Source organism: Aquarana catesbeiana, linkage group LG11, assembly GCF_042186555.1.
Source record: "Aquarana catesbeiana isolate 2022-GZ linkage group LG11, ASM4218655v1, whole genome shotgun sequence".
Classification (NCBI taxonomy): domain Eukaryota; kingdom Metazoa; phylum Chordata; class Amphibia; order Anura; family Ranidae; genus Aquarana; species Aquarana catesbeiana.
In genome coordinates this window covers 256295330-256318903 of record NC_133334.1, presented here as the reverse complement: position 1 = coordinate 256318903, position 23574 = coordinate 256295330, and positions in this window count along the sequence as shown.

Genomic DNA, 23574 nt, shown 5'->3' with positions numbered 1-23574 from the left:
TGCACCAAGTTTACAAGCCTTGTTACAACCCCGCTGAGATGCTCAATGCCCTGAAGAGGTAAAAGTAACGGGAGATGCTGAAGAAAATCCTGCATACATTGTGTACAATAATGTTGAATATCTGAAAATACAAGTTTGTTATATTTACCTCCTCCCTCATAGAAAATCATCTCCTATATTATTCCAGGAGAAATCTGCTCCTTCCCCTATCTAATGCCACGTACACATGGTCGGACTTTTCCTCTACAAAAGTCCGACGGACGCTGACGGACCAAATCCGGCGGACAATCCGATCGTGTGTGGGCTTCCCCGGACTTTCGGCTGACTTTTCCAGCCACAAATCTGACGGACTTTAGATTTGGAACATGTTTCATAATGCCGCGTACACACGGTCTGACTTTTCGGCTACAAAAGTCCGACAGCCCGTCAGACAGACTTTCGACGGACTTTTGGCGGACTTGCGGCAGACTTTCTAACGAACGGACTTGCCTACATACGATCACACAAAAGTAGGACGGATTCGTATGTGATGACGTACACCGGAATAAAATAAGGAAGTTGATAGCCAGTAGCCAATAGCTGCCCTAGCGTGGGTTTTTGTCCGTCGGACTAGCATACAGACGAGCGGATTTCTGGGTCCAGCGGAGTTACGACGTAAAGATTTGAAACATGTTCCAAATCTAAAGTCCGTCAGATTTGTGGCTGGAAAAGTCAGCCGAAAGCCCACACAAGATCGGATTGTCTGCCGAATTTGGTCCGTCGGCATCCGTCGGACTTTTGTAGACAAAAAGTCCGACCATGTGTACGCGGCATTAGTCTCCTCTCCTGAAAAACTCTGCGCTGCTGGAGGACTCTGCTCCTTTCTCTATCCAACTCTCCTCTCCTGAAATACTCTGCACTGCTGGCTGACCCCTTCTCCTTCCTCTAAATCTCCTCTCCTGAAATATTCATGTAGGAGGAATATTTTTGGAGTTTGTCCCTTCAAAAATTTTCATTTGCAAAGTCTGAATCGAATGTTGAAATGGTCCACGTATTGAATTTTTCTTCTGATTTTCTCATAGTGTGCACCCCACTTAACTCTCCTTTCCTGAAACACCCTTCGCTGCTGGAGGACTCTGCTCTTTCCTCTACCTATTGCCCCTCTCCTGAAATACTCTGCACTGCTGGAGGACTCTGCTCTTACCTCTACCTAATGCTCCTTTCCGGCATCTCATGAAATACGCTGCACTGCTGGAGGACTCTGCTCTTACCTCTACCTAATGCTCCTTTCCGGCATCTTCTGAAATACTCTGCACTGCTGGAGGACTCTGCCCTTTCCTCTACCCATTGCTCCTCTCCTGAAATACTCTGCACTGCTGGAGGACTCTGCTCTTTCCTCTACCTAATGCTCCTCTCCTGAAATACTCTGGGGAGTCAGGTGGAAGATGGAGAAGCAGTGCTGAGGGAGGCTGTTGGTGGCTCCCACCGGGGGGGTTACCTCGGGCTGAAGCTTGGGAGGCTGGCCTGGAAGGAGCCCACCACAGGAGGCAGTTGGAGGGATTCAAGCTGGAGAGGCAGCGGAGAGAGCAAGCAGAGACCAGCACAGTGCAGGAACAAACAAGGAGAGAATGCCAGCTGAAGATGTGCTCTCTTTAAGACAGTGGTGTGCCAAGTCTTCATCAAACCTTGCCCTGGGGAATCTCCAGGTGCATGTCAGTCAGGAGGACTGGGAACAGGTAAACAGCCAGGCACAGCTAATGGCAGGCAGGTGAGCTAGCATTTTCTGCAAGCAGTGGAACTGGGATCAGTGGCCACAGGGAGGGCACTTTTGGAGGACCCTGCTCCATAATCTAAATCTCCTCTCCTGAAATACTTGTAGCACTACCCCCCCCCCCCCCCCCCCCCCCCCGTAGTTGATGAAGTCAGGGTTCCCCACTGCTGCACAGCCAGTCACATGGCATTTCCTTCTTTCATCCAGACACAGATCAGTCTTTGGCTTGTTTTTGTAGTTGTATTAGGGGATGATAGCTTGGATAGAGATTCAGGGACACTTCCTCCCTATTTACAGACTCCTCTTCTTCCTTCCTAATGCACAAACTTGGTTCTCTTTGTAGAGCTTCTGCTGGCTCACTCCTCTATTGTCAGTTCTCCAACAGCTCATTACAGACAGGAAAGCTCAGTCCCTTGGCAAAGCAACACATAAAGAGTGAGCAGCATAACATCACCCTCTGCCTCCCTGTGGCCACTGATCCCAGTTCCACTGCTTGCAGAAAATGCTAGCTCACCTGCCTGCCATTAGCTGTGCCTGGCTGTTTACCTGTTCCCAGTCTTCCTGACTGACATGCACCTGGAGATTCCCCAGGGCAAGGTTTGATGAAGACTTGGCACACCACTGTCTTAAAGAGAGCACATCTTCAGCTGGCATTCTCTCCTTGTTTGTTCCTGCACTGTGCTGGTCTCTGCTTGCTCTCTCTGCTGCCTCTCCAGCTTGAATCCCTCCAACTGCCTCCTGTGGTGGGCTCCTTCCAGGCCAGCCTCCCAAGCTTCAGCCCGAGGTAACCCCCCCGGTGGGAGCCACCAACAGCCTCCCTCAGCACTGCTTCTCCATCTTCCACCCGACTCCCCTGCTGGCATGGCTCATGTCTATTTAAGGGCTTCTTTAGCTCCCTGTTAGGACCTCAAAGTTCCCTAAAGCTTTAAGGCAACTTCTTCTAGCCTCTGCCCACTATGTTCTAGAACGTTCTCTAACATTCTAGAAACAGGGGAGGTACCAGAGAGCTGCCAGGAGGAGTCATCCAGCCCTGGCCTCAAATAACCCAGACCCAGATTCAGTGACTCAGGTTTTGTCCTGGGCCAGACTATAATTTGCCACATACTCTTCTCTGCTGGGGGACTCTTCTTCCTCTAAATCCTCTCTCTTGAAATACTCTGCTCTGCTGGAGGACTCTGCTCCTTCCTCTAACTCTCCTCTTCTGATATACTCTGAACTTTGGCAGAAAGAAAATATTACTGCATATGATATATGGAGTACACTGAAAACGACAATGTTCTAGCACTCTGGCTTGAGGTGCAGATTTTGAGGTGTAATGGTGGAGAAGAAGATTTGGGGAAGGCAGCTCAGCATTGACATACAGCATCGTGTCCATGTGAAAGCAACCGACTCATTACTTCACATTAGCATCACGGTTGCAGCAACCTTGAGTTGTAATTATCTGCAGGAAGGTTTCTTTTCTGGAAAGATGGGTAATCTTTGATCGTCGTGAACTGTCACATAGAGGAGGTTGAGTCTGATCATTTCAGCTCAAGTTAAAATACGGCTACAACAAATCAAGCTCAAGTTAAAAAATGTCATACACACTAGTGAGAGCCACAGATATTCACTGAAAACAGCCGTGTCACTCAAATAACCAGCACAGGTGACATAAAGTCTGGAACAAAAGTAAGGCCCTGTTCACATTACTGCGTAGAGGAAATTGGAATTTTGACATTGCAACCTTTACACAATTTTGCATGTCTCATAGGGCAGCCCATTCACTTGAATGGGTTGTCCTATGTGCGTTTGTCGTCCGAAAAAAAGCTCCTGCAATTTGTGAAGACCCGGTTTGCCGCGATTGTCATGCGATCCTGTTGTGTGACAATTGCGTCAGAATCACAATGCGTTTTGGGTGCCACTAAAGGATAATGACACCCAAACACGTGCAGCACATTGTGCTGTGATTGCCATGCAACTTGGCATTGTGGATGGGATCGCAGCCATTCTGCCACTGATCCCAAATCGTAAGATCTGAATGGGGCCAAATGTTTGATAAAAGGAGCTATTTTTTCCTGTGAAAACCACATAATTAGTCTTGGTCCACACTGCCACAAATTAAGATCTGACTTGTGAGACCCCAAGTCGCATGACATGTAAAATCCCATGTTAGTCAATGAGAGCTGTCTCAATTAGCACTACTGAAGTCGCTTCAACTTTAGAAAAGGTTCCTGTATTACTTTAAGGTGACTTGTATCCAACTTGTGCCCATAGACTAAGTCAGTTCCTCATCTATAGTGATGTGATTTGGATCCAACATTACGGGAATATTATCCAAGCATTCCCGAAAGTTGCTTCTAAAGTCCCATCAAAGTAGTACTCAAGGCGCCAGGAAGTCGCTTGGCAAAGTCGCACCGTAAGCCTCCCAACTTTCAGGTTACAGTAGTGTGAACCTAATATAGCTTTGACATATTCTGAGGCGCTGTACAGAAAACACTGAGCCAATCCATCAGTCTCTGCACCAGAAGAGCTTACACTCTAACATCCCCCTAGTGTCAAACTTTATTATTTAATACTATACATCTATATAGCTCTGACACTCTGTGGTGCTGTACATAGAATCAGTCAAATCAGTCTCTGCATTAGAGGAGCTTACACTCTAATGGACCCCCCCCCCCCCCTTCCACCCCATGGTATTTTGGTTATGCATTTAAATAGCTTTGACATATACCGCAGCGCTGTAAAGAGAACACCGAGGCAGTCACAATAGTCTCTGCACCGGAGGAGCTTACGCTAAAATCCTTACCTTAATTACACAAGAAAACTGTAGGACAAATGTACTGTATCTACGTGTCAATTTATATACAGTATATTCACAGAAATTATGGAAGGAAATTGGTTTACACAGAGGAGTAAGCATATAAAGTCCTGGTAGAAAATGAGTCCAGGACCTCTGCTGAATAAGGCAAGATCAAAACACCTATCCCACATACTGCACTAACTAAACAAAATATCTACTTTGGGTGGACTAGTCCTGCCACTGTTCTACAAGATCTCCATCTGAAATTACTAATAGAAACTTCCACAGAGGGCGCTCTGACAAACCTGTATTTGATTTACCATTGTAAATATATGGCACAGCAAGTGTATAATAATATTGAAAGGTTTAACAATCATTTCCAGCTCAGTTTGATAAGAACAGAACAAAACGAACACTTACTGAAAATACATAATCATTCCCCTTTAAGATGATTAAGTGGCACCCCGCCAGCAGATTTCAGTAGGCTCTCATCTGGCAATTTGTTCTTCTTACCGTTTTTTTTCCTGCAGCTCTCCACGGGATGAAAAACCCCCACAAGCTACAACGTCTTGTAAAACCCTCTTGATGGCATCACTCCTGTAAGAGAAAAGAGAAGGCCATTTCAGAATTCATAAATTATTAGGATTTTCAGCGAGAGGCATTATAAAGCACTTAAGACGAAGCGTGCTCTCGTGTCCTGAGCGCACAGGTGCATGGAGCATGTCATAATCGCTTGTGTCAATGGAGAGCATTCTAGTGTCTTAGAGACATCACTACTGACACTTGGGCCTGAGTGCCCTAAATTCCATGTGACACCTGGGCTCGGTGAAGTCCGACTAGACAGACAAGGACAGCGGTGTCTTTGTGATCAAGTTGCAGAGGTCATCGATTTTGGCTGTTGTAGGCCTGACGGTCTCTGCACCAGAGGAGCTTACACTCTAATGTACCCCCACAGTCACCTATTATTATGATGTATTTATATAGCTCTGACATATACCATAGTGCTGCACAGAGAACACCGAGTCAGTCACATCAGTCTCTGCACCAGAGGAGCTTACACTCCAATATGCCACAACAGTCACAAACTATTATTATTTTACATTTATATAGCTCTGACATATACCGCAGTGCTGCACAGGGAACACCGAGCCAGTCACATCAGTCTCTGCATCAGAGAAGCTTATGCTCCAATGTCCCCTACAGTCCTTCACTATTATTTTTATACATTTATATATCTCTGACATACAAAAGGAGTTTACACTCTAATATCCTCCCACAGTCACACACTAATTAAGATTATCACTTTCTTTAGTATATTAGCCCCAATGTGTCTGAATGGATAGTTCCCTACAGCTAACCCATAGTGCTCTGGAGTACCATGTATGAAACAATTTTTAAGAGCCTATTTATTCTACATATTACATTACCACATACATTTTCTTCCACTGAGAAGTGCTGCATTGGAAGAAAGTACCTTCACCAATATTTCTCAATGCAGTGCATCTTAAAGCACGTGCCACAAAGTCTGATCACTGGTGGAGGGGAGACTGAGGAAATGCTTCCTCCTGCTTGCAGCAGACTGATCACACCATCTCAACCTAGGCAAAGTCACTGACTGGACCACCCGGTGACCCCTCCCCCCTCTTATGCACGGGGACTTGCCTATGGCTTCCCCCGTGGTGTCAGAGGGGGCGGGGTCACCCGTTTACATAAACCTGGCAGCACGCAACCTGGCAGGCTGCAGGAAAAGAGGGGGGACGAGAGAGCGCCCCCCCTCCTGAACCGTACCAGGCCACATGCCCTCAACATGGGGAGGATGTTCCCATGTTGATGGGGACAAGGGCCTCATCCCCACAACCCTTGCCTGGTGGTTGTGGGGTCTGTGGGCGGGGGGGGATGATTGGAATCTGGAAGCCCCCTTTAACAAGGGGACCCCCAGATCCCGCCCCCCTGTGTGAATTGGTAATGGGGTACAAATGTACCCCTGCCATTTCACAAAAAAAGTGTCAAAAATGTTAAAAAAGTCAATAGACGGTTTTTCACAATTCCTTTATTAATGTGTTCATCTTTCCCTGCTTCTTTTTCCAGAAGTCCCCATGCGTCAGAGGGTGCGGGGTCACCGGGTGGCAGTGTCCTCTGTTATATAAGAGCTGTCACAAGAACAGAAGCGTCACACAGCGGGAGACTCCTATTGAGGATGAAGCAGGGAAGAAGAAGCCAGGGGAAGATGCCGGACGAGAAGACCGGAGGAAGAAGCAGAGGAAGATAAAGGAAGAAGTGGGGGGAGAACAAGATGGAGGAAGAAGAAGAACACCGAAGGAAGACCAGAAGAAGATGGAAGAACAAACGGGGAAAGAAGAAGACATTACTAAGGGTATTGTCAAAAACCGTCTCTTGTCTTTTTTTTAACAGTTTTGACACTTTTTGTGAAATGGTAGGGGTACATTTGTACCCCATTACCAATTCACATGGGGGGCGGGATTTGGGGGTCCCCTTGTTAAAGGGGGCTTCCAGATTCCGATAAGCCCCCCGCCGGCAGACCCCCACAACCACCGGGCAAGGGTTGTGGGGATGAGGCCCTTCTCCCCATCAACATGGGGACAAGGTGCTTTGGGGGGCTACCCCAAAGCACCCTCCCAATGTTGAGGGCATGTGGCCTGGTACGGTTCAAGGGGGGCGCATTCTCACCCCCCCTCTTTTCCTGCGGCCTGCCAGGTTGCGTGCTCGAATAAGGGTCTGGTATGGATTTTGAGGGGGGCCCCCACGCCATTTATTTTTTAATTTTGGCGCGGGGTTCCCCTTAATATCCATACCAGACCTGAAGGGCCTGGTATGGAATTTGGGGGGACCCCCACACATTTTTGAAAAAAAATTTTGGTTCGGGGTTCCCCTATGGGGAATCCCATGCCATTTTTTTCAATCACTTTTATGTGTTTTGCCGGGAGCCTGGGACCGACGATTCATTATAGCCGCAAGTAGTTTTAAATGACTTTTTTCTTTTAGAAATGTCATTTTGCTCTCAGACTGTTCTAAACACGGGAAACATGCGCCACTTTACAGGCATACTATAGACACCCCTCAGGTACGAAATTTAAAGGAATATTACACTTTTATTGTTTTACTTTAAGCATTATTAAAATCACTGCTCCCGAAAAAATTGACTTTTTTTAAAACTTTTTTTGCATTGATACATATCCCCTGGGGCAGGACCCGGGTCCCAAGACACTTTTTATAACAATAACTTGCATATAAGCCTTTAAAATTAGCACTTTTGATTATTCACGTTCGTGTCCCATAGACTTTAACGGTGTTCGCGTGTTCGAACAAATTTTTTGCCTGTTCGCATGTTCTGGATGCGAACCGAACCGGGGGGGGGGTGTTCGGCTCATCCCTAGTTGTGAGTATAATATTTAATAAAAAAAATATTCCTTTGGAATCACTTTAATTGCTTTAGTCTGCTTTAAAACATAGTCAGCAAATTGTCAGCAGTTTGGGGTTTTTCTGAGCTAAACAGTTTGTTTTATTCATACAAAGAGTCTCAGGTGATCTGAATCAGCATTTAAGACAAAAAATGCAGAACAATTAAGATTACAATTAAGATTACTCTGAAATTCTGTTATGCTGGGTGTAGTTTTCATCTTTGCATATTAAACATATGCACCCATCTATACGGAGCCAATCTATTCCTTCAGGGTTACACTATATGGCCAAAGGCTTGTGCACCTGACCATTACACCTACAGTATATGAGCTTGCTGGACATCCAATTCCAAAACTATGGCCATTAATATAAAGTCTCCCCCTCCATGTCCATTACTAAGGGTCCCCCCCACTGGCATTAATGTACAGTTTCCCTCTCTTTAATATGGAGTTCCCCCCCTCCCCACATGGAGCCCCTTTAATTTGCCATTTGTATGGACTTCCCTTCTACATGGCCATTACTATAAAGTAACCCCACCCCTCCCCACATAGCTATTGACTGGAGTTTCCCCCCTTGTAATTCTAAAATTTCTACAAAATTGGAATGCGTCTGTGGAATTGTGTACCAATTGGTGAGGTCAGGTACTGGTATTGGATGAGAAAATTTAGCACAATGGTGTTCTTGGAAAGTATGCTACGTCTGGCAGCCTTTCCCATTGTACACCCCTGGGTATGCTAAGGTATTCACTCTGTCCTTTCCTCCCCGCTGCACTTGGCAAGACTCCTGTTCAGGCCTCCAACTGATTGCCAGCCTGGATGTCCAAAAGGCAATGGAGACTCCTCTTTTAGGCTTCCTCAACTTGCTCTCCTCAGCCCCCAGGCTCAGGGTCCCAAGCCACACAACAGCAACCTCAGCACTCTGTCTAACACCCAACTCCCTTGCTGGCCAGGCTCCATCATATTTAAGGGCTGACCTACCCGCCCTACCAGGCCTTCTGCCTGGGGATTGGCCAAATTCCCTCAAGTATGCAGATCAAGACCTCCCGGCCTCCTCCCACTAACTTCCAGAAGCTTCTCCAAGCTTCTAGATCCAGGGGGGTACCAGAGACCTGCCCTGTAGGACCATCCAGCCTGACCTGCAGTAACCCAACCTAATTACAGACGCAAACAGTTACCATGAGTTATCCAAATAATTGTACCTACACTAGTTGCACACTAGAGGCTGCTACATAGTATTAACAGTGCTCTTCACTGAACTTCATCATTTGGAAGCATTTGGGTGACAATTCTAAAGCTTTGAATCCCCCCTTTTTTTTCCCTGCCTAGTGTATTTTTGGTGCTTTTTGGAGTATTTCGGCATGTTAACAATGCATATGGGACTCATGGCATACTGCACATGTGTTAATGCACCTCTACAATGTAAATGGGCCCTCAGGGTTAAACTGTACCTTTACTGGTGCAGGTATATACATTATAATTAAAAAGGGGGCAGTTTAGTTGGGGCATCTTGGCTGTATATTTTCCATCTATCACAATTTTGTGGTTGAGCATCACAGTACACTCTGATGTCCCAGCACGATAGTACATCATTGTTGTCAAACAACAGCCCTCTCAAACTTCTGTGTGCACCTTCCCTAGCAAACTACCAATCTGCAGCAGCCGGTGTGCGTAGAGAACCAATGTGCGTAGAGAACCAACTCACAAAAGGTCACGTGACCAAGCCAGCATAGGACACATTAACTCCTTCAAAGAACCTTAAAAGTGCTCAGTAAAAGTAAATTCATCCCTCTTACAGTCTGGAATAGGATGGACGTGCAGGGACTCAATAACAAGGGATTACTTGTTCCTAATAATGGAAAATCCTTTTAATTAATATTGGATTTCCCGTTGTGCATCAAATCAATACAGCTTTGAAGTCACTAAAAATAAAAATGAAAAATACAAATAAATAAATAAGAGAACCCTCTAGTGTTCAGCATTAGCCATACCAGCGCCAAGTGCTACATAATTCATGTCGAGAGAAGGACATCGAATGCTGGAGACCCCCCCGGGGTGAATGTGAACGCTACAGAGCATCGCAGCTGGGTCATGTTGTGTCAGCGTCCCTGGGAGCCATTGTGCCCAATTGTTGGCACTAGTTGTGGGTGGAGGAGGCGGCTGGTGTGGAGGTCAACACTTATCAAGGAAAACAAATAGGAGAAAAAGGATTTGAACTGTATTCATTTAAATCTTTCTCAAAAGGAATAACTTTCAGAACCAAAATTTTGAAACTCCTCAGTCCCCTCTTCACATCACAGGCTCGTCTTTACATCAGTGTCCTTATTCACCCCTTCACGTCACAACCCTCTTTACATCAGTGTCCTCAGTCCTCAGTCCTCTCTTCACATCACAGGCTCGTCTTTACATCAGTGTCCTTATTCACCCCTTCACGTCACAACCCCCCTTTACATCAGTGTCCTCAGATGCCTTCACATCACAGTCCCCCTTCTCCCTTTACATCACAGTCCCCATTTTATGTAGCAATATGGACTACAATTGCAATGAAAAGCCACGTACACACGAGCAGAATGTCCGACAGAAAAAGTCAGACGAAAGCTTTTCATCGTATATTCGTGTGTGTGCCTCATCGGACTCTCTTTTCGAAAATTCTGACGGACCTAGAAATAGAACATGTTCTAAATATTTCCGACGGAACCAATTCCTATCGGGAAAACCGCTCGTCTGTATGCTGTTCCGACGGACCAAAAACAATGCATGCTCTGAAGCAAGTACGAGACGGAAGCTATTGGCTACTGGCTATTGAACTTCCTTTTTCTAGTCCCGTTGTACGTGTTGTACGTCACCGCGTTCTGGACGGTCAGACTTTGGTCGGACTTTGGTTTGACCGTGTGTAGGCAAGACCGCTTGAATGGAATTCCGTCGGAGATCCGTCAGAGAAACCTTCAGAGTTGATTCCGACTGCAAAACCGACGGCAAAAAGTCCCGTGTACGCTGCAGAACAGTTATTCCCTGCTCTGTGTATTATATTATTCCTCTATTGCCCGGTGTTACTAAACTGACATCATATTTGTAAGCCCAACCAAAGAGATTGTGGGATTAGTAGTTCCACCAGATGTCTATACGCCTGGACCACATATCCCAGGAATTTTTGCTACCATCAGGGAGATTGCTGGGAAGGTCTATAAAAGAAACCAGAGACTTGCCCCGGGCTTTCTTCTTCCCAGGCCTCATGTGTGATGGATCTCTCTGTGCAGGTAGAGGGAGATCGCGGCCTACCATGCGGGTGTACAACATTCCAGCCCGACCGAGAAGGGGTTCAGCGCTGCCTGCTGTTCATTGGACATCTGACCAGCACTAACTTGACCATATAGCAACCCACGCTTTGTGTTCCGTATACGGGTGATCATCACAAGCGGGTCCGCGGTCAGGACGTCTATTCGGGAGTCGCTGTCTGGAAGGCGCTTGATCGCCCTGGTCATTGGTGAGAGGGCAATTGCCCACTTTTGCAAGTCTTTCCATGGTTGTTTTACTGGAACACTGTGCACAGACAACTTTACTTTGGGAACACTTCACTGCACTTCTATTCAAACATTGTACATAGGCATCTTTAGCTGCAGTAAGCACAAGATATACTACCATTCTGTTACTACACCTTATTGGATACAATTAATGAGCTCCGACTACTGGTGAAGACCATCAGATCTGAAATGGGGACATTCTGTCATTGCTACTTAACCACTTCAGCCCCGGAAGGATTTACCCCCTTCCTGACCAGAGCACTTTTTACAAATTGGCACTGCGTCGCTTTAACTGCTAATTGCGCGGTCATGCAATGCTGTAACCAAACGAAATTTGCGTCCTTTTCTTCCCACAAATAGAGCTTTCTTTTGATGGTATTTGATCACCTCTGCCGTTTTTATTTTTTGCGCTATACACGGAAAAAGACCGAAAATTTTGAAAAAAAATGATATTTTCTACTTTTTGTTCTAAAAAAAATCCAATAAACTCAATTTTAGTCATACATTTAGGCCAAAATGTATTTGGCCACATGTCTTTGGTAAAAAAAATGTCAATAAGTGTATATTTATTGGTTTGCGCAAAAGTTATAGCGCCTACAATCTAGGGTACATTTTCTGGAATTTACACAGCCTTTAATTTATGACTGCCTATGTCGTTTCTTGAGGTGCTAAAATGGCAGGGCAGTACAAAACCCCCACAAATGACCCCATTTTGGAAAGTAGACACCCCAAGGAAATTGCTGATAGGCATGTTGAGCCCATTGAATATTCATTTTTTTTGTCCCAAGTGATTGAATAATGACAAAAAAAAAAAAAAAAATTACAAAAAGTTGTCACTAAATGATATATTGCTCACACAGGCCATGGGCATATGTGGAATTGCACCCCAAAATACATTTAGCTGCTTCTCCTGAGTATGGGGATACCACATGTGTGGGACTTTTTGGGAGCCTAGCCGCATACGGGGCCCCGAAAACCAGTCACCGCCTTCAGGATTTCTAAGGGCGTACATTTTTGATTTTACTCCTCACTACCTATCACAGTTTTGAAGGCCATAAAATGCCCAGATGGCACAAACCCCCCCAAATGACCCCATTTCGGAAAGTAGACACCCCAAGCTATTTGCTGAGAGGCATGTTGAGTCCATGGAATATTTTATATTTTGACACAAGTTGCGGGAAAGTGACAATTTATTTATTTATTTTTTTTTTTTTGCACAAAGTTGTCACTAAATGATATATTGCTCACACAGGTCATGGGCATATGTGGAATTGCACCCCAAAATACATTCTGCTGCTTCTCCTGAGTATGGGGATACCACATGTGTGGGACTTTTTAGGAGCCTAGCCGCGTACGGGACCCCGAAAACCAATCACCGCCTTCAGGATTTCTAAGGGTGTACATTTTTGATTTCACTCTTCATTGCCTATCACAGTTTCGGAGGTCATGGAATGCCCAGGTGGCACAAACCCCCCCCAAATGACCCCATTTTGGAAAGTAGACACCCCAAGCTATTTGCTGAGAGGCATGGTGAGTATTTTGCAGCTCTCATTTGTTTTTGAAAATGAAGAAAGACAAAAAAAAAAAATTTTTTTTTTCTTTTTTTAATTTTCAAAACTTTGTGACAAAAAGTGAGGTCTGCAAAATACTCACTATACCGCTCAGCAAATAGCTTTGGGTGTCTACTTTCCAAAATGGGGTCATTTGGGGGGGGTTTGTGCCACCTGGGCATTCCATGGCCTCCGAGACTGTGATAGGCAGTGAAGAGTGAAATCAAAAATTTACGCCCTTAGAAAGCCTGAAGGCGGTGCTTGGTTTTCGGGGTCCCATACGCGGCTAGGCTCCCAAAAAGTCTCACACATGTGGTATCCCCGTACTCAGGAGAAGCAGCAGAATGTATTTTGGGGTGTAATTTCACATATTCCCATGGCATGTTTGAGCAATATATAATTTAGTGACAACTTTGTGCAAAAAAAAAAAAAAAAAAAAAAAAATTTGTCTCTTTCCCGCAACTTGTGTCACAATATAAAATATTCCATGGACTCGACATGCCTCTCAGCAAATAGCTTGGGGTGTCTACTTTCCAAAATGGGGTCATTTGGGGGGGGTTTGAACTGTCCTGGCATTTTATGCACAACATTTAGAAGCTTATGTCACACATCACCCACTCTTCTAACCACTTGAAGACAATGCCCTTTCTGACACTTTTTGATTACATGAAAAAATTATTTTTTTTTGCAAGAAAATTACTTTGAACCCCCACACATTATATATTTTTTTAAAGCAAATGCCCTACAGATTAAAATGGTGGGTGTTTAATTTTTTTTTTTCACACAGTATTTGCGCAGCGATTTTTCAAACGCATTTTTTGGGGAAAAAACACACTTTTTTACATTTTAATGCACTAAAACACACTATATTGCCCAAATGTTTGATGAAATAAAAAAGATGATCTTAGGCCGAGTACATGGATACCAAACATGACATGCTTTACAATTGCGCACAAACGTGCAGTGGCAACAAAATAAATACATTTTTAAAAGCCTTTAAAAGCCTTTACAGGTTACCACTTTAGATTTACAGAGGAGGTCTACTGCTAAAATTACTGCCCTCGATCTAACCGTCGCGGTGATACCTCACATGCATGGTGCAATTGCTGTTTACATTTGACGCCAGACCGACGCTTGCGTTCGCCTTAGCGCGAGAGCAGGGGGGACAGGGGTGCTTTTTTTTTTTTTTTTTTTTTTTTTCTTTATTATTTTTTTGCTTTTTTATCTTATTTTAAAACTGTTCCTTTCATTTTTTTTTTTTTTAATCATTTTTACTGTTATCTCAGGGAATGTAAATATCCCCTATGATAGCAATAGGTAGTGACAGGTACTCTTTTTTGAAAAAATTGGGGTCTATTAGACCCTAGATTTCTCCTCTGCCCTCAAAGCATCTGACCACACCAAGATCGGTGTGATAAAATGCTTCCCCAATTTCCCAATGGCGCTATTTACATCCGGCGAAATCTAAGTCATAAAATGCTCGTAGCTTCCGGTTTCTTAGGCCATAGAGATGTTTGGAGCCACTCTGGTCTCTGATCAGCTCTATGGTCAGCTGGCTGAATCACCGGCTGCATTCTCAGGTTCCCTGTTGAGACAGGAGAGCCAGAGAAAAACACGGAAGACGATGGGGGGGGGGGGGCATTCTCTCCCACTGCTTGTAAAAGCAGTCTAGAGGCTAATTAGCCGCTAGGATTGCTTTTACATGAAAGCCGACCGCTGGCTGAAAAGAATGATACCAAGATGATACCTAAACCTGCAAGCATCATTTTGGTATAACCACTCAAAGTCGTGAATGCTGTACCTGAAGACAAAAATATGGCTAACAATAAAGCACAGTAAATGGTAAAGTATAAAAAATTGCATACCTGAAAAGCAAACATGATAAAACATAATAACAATAAAACATTGCAGAATAGAATACAGTAAAAAAGAGCAGAACAATAGAGAGAATAGAGAGAGAGAGAATAGAGAGAACAATAAAACGACAACTATTACTTTTTATTTTATATTTTTGTTTGTGTTTTTTTTTTTTTTTTTTACACTTTTTTTGTAACTGTAACTTTTATAACTGTAACCGGTTCCAGGTTCGGGTCTCTCAAAATGCGATGGCATCTTGGGAGACCCTGTGAAAGTGTGTCCTAGTCTGTGCAATGCTGTACCCTACGCTAATACTCAGCTAGTGAATGGTAGCATTCAAAACATTCACCAATGCAAAGACCAGGATTGTCAGGACAGGAGGGACAATAATAGCGGGTGTCACGCCTATATCCGCGCTTACTGCAGACACGACATCTTTTTTGGGGGAGTTCGTTGGGTAGGGGTACTAGGGGGAGGACATAAAGAAAATGCCTCTCATGCAGCCGACTGCATTTGGTTGGGGATGTGAATGGGGGAAGTACGGGCGCTGCAGAAGCGGTGGGTTCCCAATTAGGATTGGCGAATGCAGCAGGAAGGGCATTATGGGCACGACGGGCCTGTGTTTGTCTTCTTTGTGGCAGCGGGACACTACTTGTGCTTGCCACCTCACCAGCTTGAACTGCACTTATGGGACTCGCCACGTCACCAAGTGTTACTGCAGTGCTGGTTTGACTATGACCGGGGTGTACTAGGCCGCTGGCGCTTGCCAGTTCACCAAAACGCTACCAAAAAAACTGTTAACGATCGCAGGGATCAGGCCTGACTCTGCGAACGCTGCAGTTATGCGTTTAGTGTTTTGTAAGTGACAGTGATCGATCGATACTGCACTTGGGTGGGCTGGGCTGGGCCGGGCGGAGGGGCAAAACGCAGGTGCTAGCAGGTATCTGGGCTGATCCCACTAACACTGCGTTTTTGGGAACCCTAAACTGCTGGGGATGCCAGTATAGATCTGATCGGATCAGATCAGATATTGATCAGTTCAGATACTATACCACTAAGGGAGGTGTACGGTGCGTGCGTGGGTGTTAGCGCTACTGGCACTAACCTGACGCTGCCTGGGGCTGGTGCTTGCCAGTTCACCAAAACGCTACCAAAAAAACTGTTAGCGATCGCAGGGATCAGGCCTGACTCTGCGAACGCTGCAGTTATGCGTTTAGTGTTTTGTAAGTGACAGTGATCGATCGATACTGCACTTGGGTGGGCTGGGCTGGGCCGGGCGGAGGGGCAAAACGCAGGTGCTAGCAGGTATCTGGGCTGATCCCGCTAACACTGCGTTTTTGGGAATCCTAAACTGTTGGGGACGCTAGTATAGATCTGATCGGATCAGATATTGATGCGTTCAGATACTATACCACTAAGGGAGGTGTACGGTGCGTGCGTGGGTGTTAGCGCTACTGGCACTAACCTGACGCTGCCTGGGGCTGGTGCTTGCCATTTCACCAAAACGCTACCAAAAAAACTGTTAGCGATCACAGGGATCAGGCCTGACTCTGCGAACGCTGCAGTTATGCGTTTAGTGTTTTGTAAGTGACCGTGATCGATCGATACTGCACTTGGGTGGGCTGGGCCGGGCGGAGGGGCAAAACGCAGGTGCTAGCAGGTATCTGGGCTGATCCCGCTAACACTGCGTTTTTGGGAACCCTAAACTGCTGGGGACGCTAGTATAGATCTGATCAGATCAGATATTGATCCGTACAGATACTATACCACTAAGGGAGGCGTATGCTGCGTGCGTGGGTGATAGCGTTACTGGCGCTAATCTGACGCTGCCTGGGGCGACGCATATCACCGCCGGGCGATCAGGGGGCTAAATCTTTATTCGGCGGGTGCCCTGACACTATAAAAAATAAACAAACTAACCAGCGTCACCCGTAACGGTTATACAGTGATCAGTGGTGAAAGGGTTAACTAGGGGGCAATCAAGGGGTTAAAACATTTATTAGGTAGTATATGGGGGTCCCTGTCGCTATAAAACGCTGACGGCGAACCTAAATATTTACCTCACTAACTAGCGTCACCAGCGACACTAATACAGCGATCAGAAAAATGATCGCTTAGCGACACTGGTGACGGGGGGTGATCAAGGGGTTAAAACTTTATTAGGGGGGGTTAGGGGGGTACCCTAGACCTACAGGGGGGTAATACTAACTGTCCTAACACTGTAAATGTCACAAACTGACACCAATACAGTAATCAGAAAAAAAAAAAAAAAAAAAAAAAAAACCTGCTGGTGTCAGTTTGTGACAGGGGGGGGGGGGTGATTGGGGGGGGATCGGGGGGCGATCGGGGTGTTTTGTGTGCCTGGCATGTTCTACTGTGTGTGTAGTGTTGTGCACTCACATTACAGTCTACTCTCCTCGGGCCGGAACGGAAAATACCGAGCCGAGGAGAGATGACATCATTTCCTCTGCCTCTGTGTACAATACAGAGGCAGGGAAATGATCCCATTGGCTGGGAGCGATCGCGAGGGGGGGGCCACGAATGGATGGCCTCCCCCTCACCTCCGATCGCCGGGGGAGATTTGCCGACCGCCGCTGGCACCGGGGGGGGGTCCGATCGGACCCCCCACCCGCGGGCAGGCAAGGACGTACATGTAAGTCCTTTTGCCTGCCCGTGCCATTCTGCCGACGTATATAGTCGTGCGGCGGTCGGCAAGTGGTTAAAGGGCCCTTATACCATCCTTGTTTAACTTCATCTCTCATTAGGAAAAAGGTTGAACAGGCTGGCCTGGGTTTCTCTTTCTAGAAGTATTGTCAGAATCTATGCTTAACTTGGCTTATCATTTCAGGTTATGTTCAAGTGATGTTCCATTGTACATATGTGTCTATAGTATTGTGTTGTTGCCAACTGTCTTAACTGTTTTACTGGGAGAATCATTCGACTGAGCTGGTGCTGTTATCCAAAGCTCAGTTGAACCATTAACCCTTTTGTACAACTATATCTTATCTGAAGCATTCCAGTAAACATTAACAGAATATAAACATATTGAGTGCTGTCTTATTACTCAAAGGTGTTGCAAGGTTGTCTGAACCCAGAGTGTCAGGTGGGTTGGAATGTTCACAGGGTCATGGCGATGCAGATAAGCAGGTTGATCCAAGCAGTCCCCAAGGGGGCCATGCTACATTTAAATCAGTGTCCTCAGTCCCCCCTTCATATCACAGGCCGCCTTTACATCAGTGTCCTTATTCACCCCTTCACATCACAGCCTCCTTTACATCAGTGTCCTCAGCCCCCCCACCTTTGCATCACATCCCCCCCTTTACATCAGTGTCCTCAGTCCCCCCTTTGCATCACAGCTCCCCCTTTACATCAGTATCCTCAGTCCCCCCTTCACATCACAGTCCCCCTTCTCCCTTTACATCACAGCCCCCACTTTACATCAGTGTCCTGAGTCCCTTCACATCACAGGCTCGCCTTTACATCACTGTCCTTATTCACCTCTTTACATCACAGCCCTTATTACATCAGTGTCCTCAGTCCCCCCCCCCTTTGTATCATAGTCCCCCCCCTTTACATCAGTGTCCTCAGTCTCTCTAGTCCCCTCTTTACATCAGTGTCCTCAGTCTCTCTAGTCCCCCTTTTACATCAGTGTCCTCACTCCCCCCTTCACATCACAGTCCCCCTTCTCCCTTTACATCACAGCCCCCACTTTACAACAGTGTCCTCAGTCCCTTCACATCACAGGCTCGCCTTTACATCAGTGTCCTTATTCACCCCTATACATCACAGCCCTCATTACATCAGTGTCCTCAGTCCCCCCCCTTTGCATCACAGCCCCCCCTTTACATCAGTGTCCTCAGTCTCTCTAGTACCCCCTTTACATCAGTGTCCTCAGTCCCCCCTTTGCATCACAGCACCCCCTTTACATCAGTGTCCTCAGTCCCCCCTTCACATGACAGTCCCCCTTCTCCCTTTACATCACAGCCCCCACTTTACATCAGTGTCCTCAGTCCCTTCACATCACAGGCTCACCTTTACATCAATGTCCTTATTCACCCCTTTACATCACAGCCCCCTTTACATCACAGCCCTTATTACATCAGTGTCCTCAGCCCCCCCTTTGCATCACAGTCCCCCCTTTACATCAGTGTCCTCAGTCCCCCCATCACATCACAGTCCCCTCTTTACTTCAGTGCCCTCAGTCTCTCTAGTCCCCACTTTGCATCAGTGTCCTCAGTCCCCCCTTCACATCACAGTCCCCCTTCTCCCTTTACATCACAGCCCCCACTTTACATCAGAAATCTTAGTAACCCCTTCACATCACAGCCGTGACCTCAGTCCACCCTTCACATCACAGTGCTCCCTTTACTTCACATTACCCCTTTACAGCAGTGCCCTCAGCCCCACCCCTTTTACATCCTTTTACTTCAGATTTCTCACCACAACCCCTTCTCATCACATTTTCACCCTCCCCCCTTTCCAACACCACAGTCCTCCTTTCAAATAGCAGTCCCCCCACTTACATTGCATTGCATTCCTCCCTTCATATCACAACCCCCTTTACATCAAACTCCCCTCTTTCATTTACAGCCCCCCTTATAGTCCAGGTGTGGACAGAAGGCAGGAACAGCCCAACTTTTTATGTTAACAAGAGGGTAATTGGTTGATAGGACCGCCCTGAATCTTAGAAACCAATCACCAGGTTGTTAAGATGGAGTTGTGTGGTGAGAACACCCAGAAGAGGACACAATGACTGCTAGGTAGAACCACAGCGGTTCAGATAGAATTGTAGTTTAGCCTGGGTGCGGAGTGCAGTCTGCCATTTTGCAATGCCCAATTTAAAGTGTCAACCAAAAATGTTAAAAGCTGAACTCTGGGTAAGTAGCTAAATACATGGATAGGATACATATAGGGGGCTATTTTATCTGAGAATTTGTATATCTGTCTATCCAGTCCTGAGATTGCACGGCACTTGCACATTGCACAGTCCTATATAAAACTAAAAATTTCGCGCTTAGGTACAAGTGAAGCTGAAGACTCCACTAGTGGTGTCCCAAGAAATAAATAATCAAAAAGAAGGGGATGTTGGCGCTGCTTATAACATAAATATCAACCGACCATGGTAATTATAGGTATATGACAATATATGTGAATGTGTTTATCTGTTTGAGACAATAAAGAAAAGGTATAATTCCCTAAACATTATAATGAATCTTTATTTTCAGACAGTGTGTTGTTTGTTTAGGACAAAAAAAGTGTGAATCCCTAGACAGTATATTGAATCCTATTTCCCCAGTATATACACCAATAGAAACTCTATATCCACATCAAATGATGGTGTATTGACACAAAGTAAATACTAACTAATACCCCCTGGTGCTGGTAATAAATGAACTCCTGATTTACACGTGAACCAAGTGATGGAAAAAATATATATAGCACCTAATGAATTAAAAACTGTGTAGCAAATGAATTGCTTATTATCACGTTAATCAAAATGAAAAAGAAAAAAAATATATATATATATCTATATATCCATATATCTATCTATCTGTATATATATATATATATATATATATATATATATATATCAAGTGTATAGTAATAATGAGTATAAAGTTAATTGATGAAAACAATCTGTAACAAAAAAATTCTCTCAATGTCCAGTGTTCATATTCCCATAGAAGTGACTTGTGTTGATTTTCAAGTGATGCTACTTTTATATCAACTTCTGTGCATCAAATAAAGTGACTTCTCGTGCTCCCCCTTAGGTATATGCACTCACCAGAAGCCCCCACCCCTGCAGGGGTAAAGAGCATGTAGTAAACTGGGTCACCAATCCGGATATCCCCGGGAACGATAAGCTCTCCTTATTTAGACTCAGTGATATTTCGTTTTGCTGGTTTGAGCCGAGAGAGATTTTAATTTTCTTTTCAATCATTTCTTTTTACTGAACTTCAAAACTGTATTTGTGTACACTATGATCTGTAGTTAACACCTTTTAAACTCTGTTTCCACTGTTTTCCCATTAAAATTTCAGATCCACACCAAGACGCCTTCATCCCTCTCTGGCAGGGCCTGAGCATCTAAATATACACAGACAGGTGCAAATCTCAGCGGGTTCGATATGACAACCAATCAGGGGGTAATACAAGCCATGTGGATACAACTTTCACGAGTTCACATCTCGTCATGTGAACATGTAGGCTCGGCATGGCAGAGGAATTCTACTTGTATCGTAGAAACCTGACAGAGCTTTAATTACATATGAAAGTTGTATCCACATGGCTCGTATTACCCCCTGATTGGTTGTCATATCGAACCCGCTGAGATTTGCACCTGTCTGTGTATATTTAGATGCTCAGGCCCTGCCAGAGAGGGATGCAGGCGTCGTGTGGATCTGAAATTTTAATGGGAAAACAGTGGAAACAGAGTCTAAACAGGTGTTAGCTACAGATCACAGTGGACACAAATACAGTTGTGAAGTTCAGTAAAAATTAATGATTGAAAGAAAAATTAAAATCTCTCGGCCCGAACCAGCAAAACGAAATATCACTGAGTCTAAGGCTCAATTCACATCTATGCATGTTGCTTTTGAGCGTTTCTGCAGTGTTTTTTGTGGTGCTTTCCGCGTTTTTGAGCAGCATTTTTACAGCGTTTTTGCCGCGTTTTATGTTTTTTTTTTTTACAGTTTTTTTAGACTGTATACAGTCTAAAAAAGAAAACAAAAAACCCCCGCCAAAAACACGTCAAAAACGCTGTAAAAACGCTGTACTTGCATTTTTGATGCTGGTCCATTGAATTCTATTACATGCAAAACACTGCATTTTGCTTGAAAAAAAGTCCCTGACACTTTCCAAAATGCAGAGGTACAAAAATGCATTGATGTGAACATGTTCCATAGGAACCCATGTTAAAAAATTCCCATGCATTTCTGCAAAATGCATCAAAAAACGCGTTAGTGTGAATGGAGCCTTAATAAGGAGAGCTTATGGTTCCCAGCTGATATCTGGATTGGAGACCCAGTTTACTACATGCTCTTTACCCCTGCAGGGGTGGGGGCTTCTGGTGAGTGCATATACCTAAGGAGGAGCACGAGAAGTCACTTTATTTGATGCACAGAAGTTGATATAAAAGTAGCATCACTTGAAAATCAGCACTTCTATGGGAATATTAACACTGGACATTGAGAGACTTTTTTGTTAGATTGTTTTCATCATATTCATTATTATGCCCTGTACACACGGTCGGACATTGATCGGACATTCCGACAACAAAATCCTAGGATTTTTTCCGACGGATGTTGGCTCAAACTTGTCTTGCATACACACGGTCACACAAAGTTGTCGGAAAATCCGATCGTTCTGAACGCGGTGACGTAAAACATGTACGTTGGGACTATAAACAGGGCAGTAGCCAATAGCTTTAATCACCTTATTTATTCTGAGCATGCGTGGCACTTTGTGCGTCGGATTTGTGTACACACGATCGGAAATTCCGACAACGGATTTTGTTGTCGGAAAATTTTATAGCCTGCTCTCAAACTTTGTGTGTCGGAAAATCTGATGGAAAATGTGTGATGGAGCCCACACACGGTCCGAATTTCCGACAACAAGGTCCTATCACACATTTTCCGTCGGAAAATCCGACCGTGTGTACGGGGCATTACTATACACTTGATATATATAATATTTTCATTTTCATTTTTATTCAGCTGATAATAAGAAATTCATTTGCTACACAGTTTTTAATTCATTAGGTGCTATATATGTTTTTTCAATAACTTGGTTCACTTGTAAATTAGGAGTTCATTTATTACCAGCACCGGGAGGTATTAGTTAGTATTTACTTTGTGTCAATGCACCATCATTTGATATGGATATAGAGTGTTTCTATTGGTATATAGACCACTGGGAAATAGGATTCAATATACTGTCTAGGGATTCACACTTTTTTTGTCCTAAACAGACGACACACTGTCTGAAAATAAGGATTCATTATAGTGTTTAGGGAATTACACTTTTTTCTTTATTGCCTCAAACAGATAAACACATTCACATAGATGGTCATATACCTATAATTACCATGGTCGGTTGATATTTATGTTATAAGCAGCGCCAACATCCCCTTCTTTTTGCTTGCCTCCTAACAATGAAAGGAGTTACTCTGTCCCATTTCATAAGTTTATTAGATGTGCCACTACAAATCCCAGCATGGTGACACAAAGACATGTCCGGTGACTACACACCCGCTGGCTTTATGCCTGACCCACTTTGATTTCATTGGCCCAGTGGCAGACTATCGACCCGCTTCTCCATCTGACCTGATTTACACAGACTGTCCTGGGTTGGCCCATCCTGGTGAAGCGATGACAAAGCTGCAGGAAATGCTCCCTCTGTCCCTGCACAGTCCTGGACGATGACGGAGTGTAACCACTGGGTACCAATATCCGATAATCCAGTTATCACAGGACACTGTGGATCTGTGGATCTAGTGAGTCCGCTCTCTGCAAAACATGGACCCACTATAGGAAAGGGGACCCAGAGTTGAAGATCCACATATATACACTCCAATGCAGATCCACATACAGTAATGTGTAAAGGTTTTAGGCAGATTTGAAGAAATGATGTAAAGTAAGCATGCTTTTAAAAATAAATAATTAAGATATATAAAATGTACAATATGCAAAGTGAGCGAACAG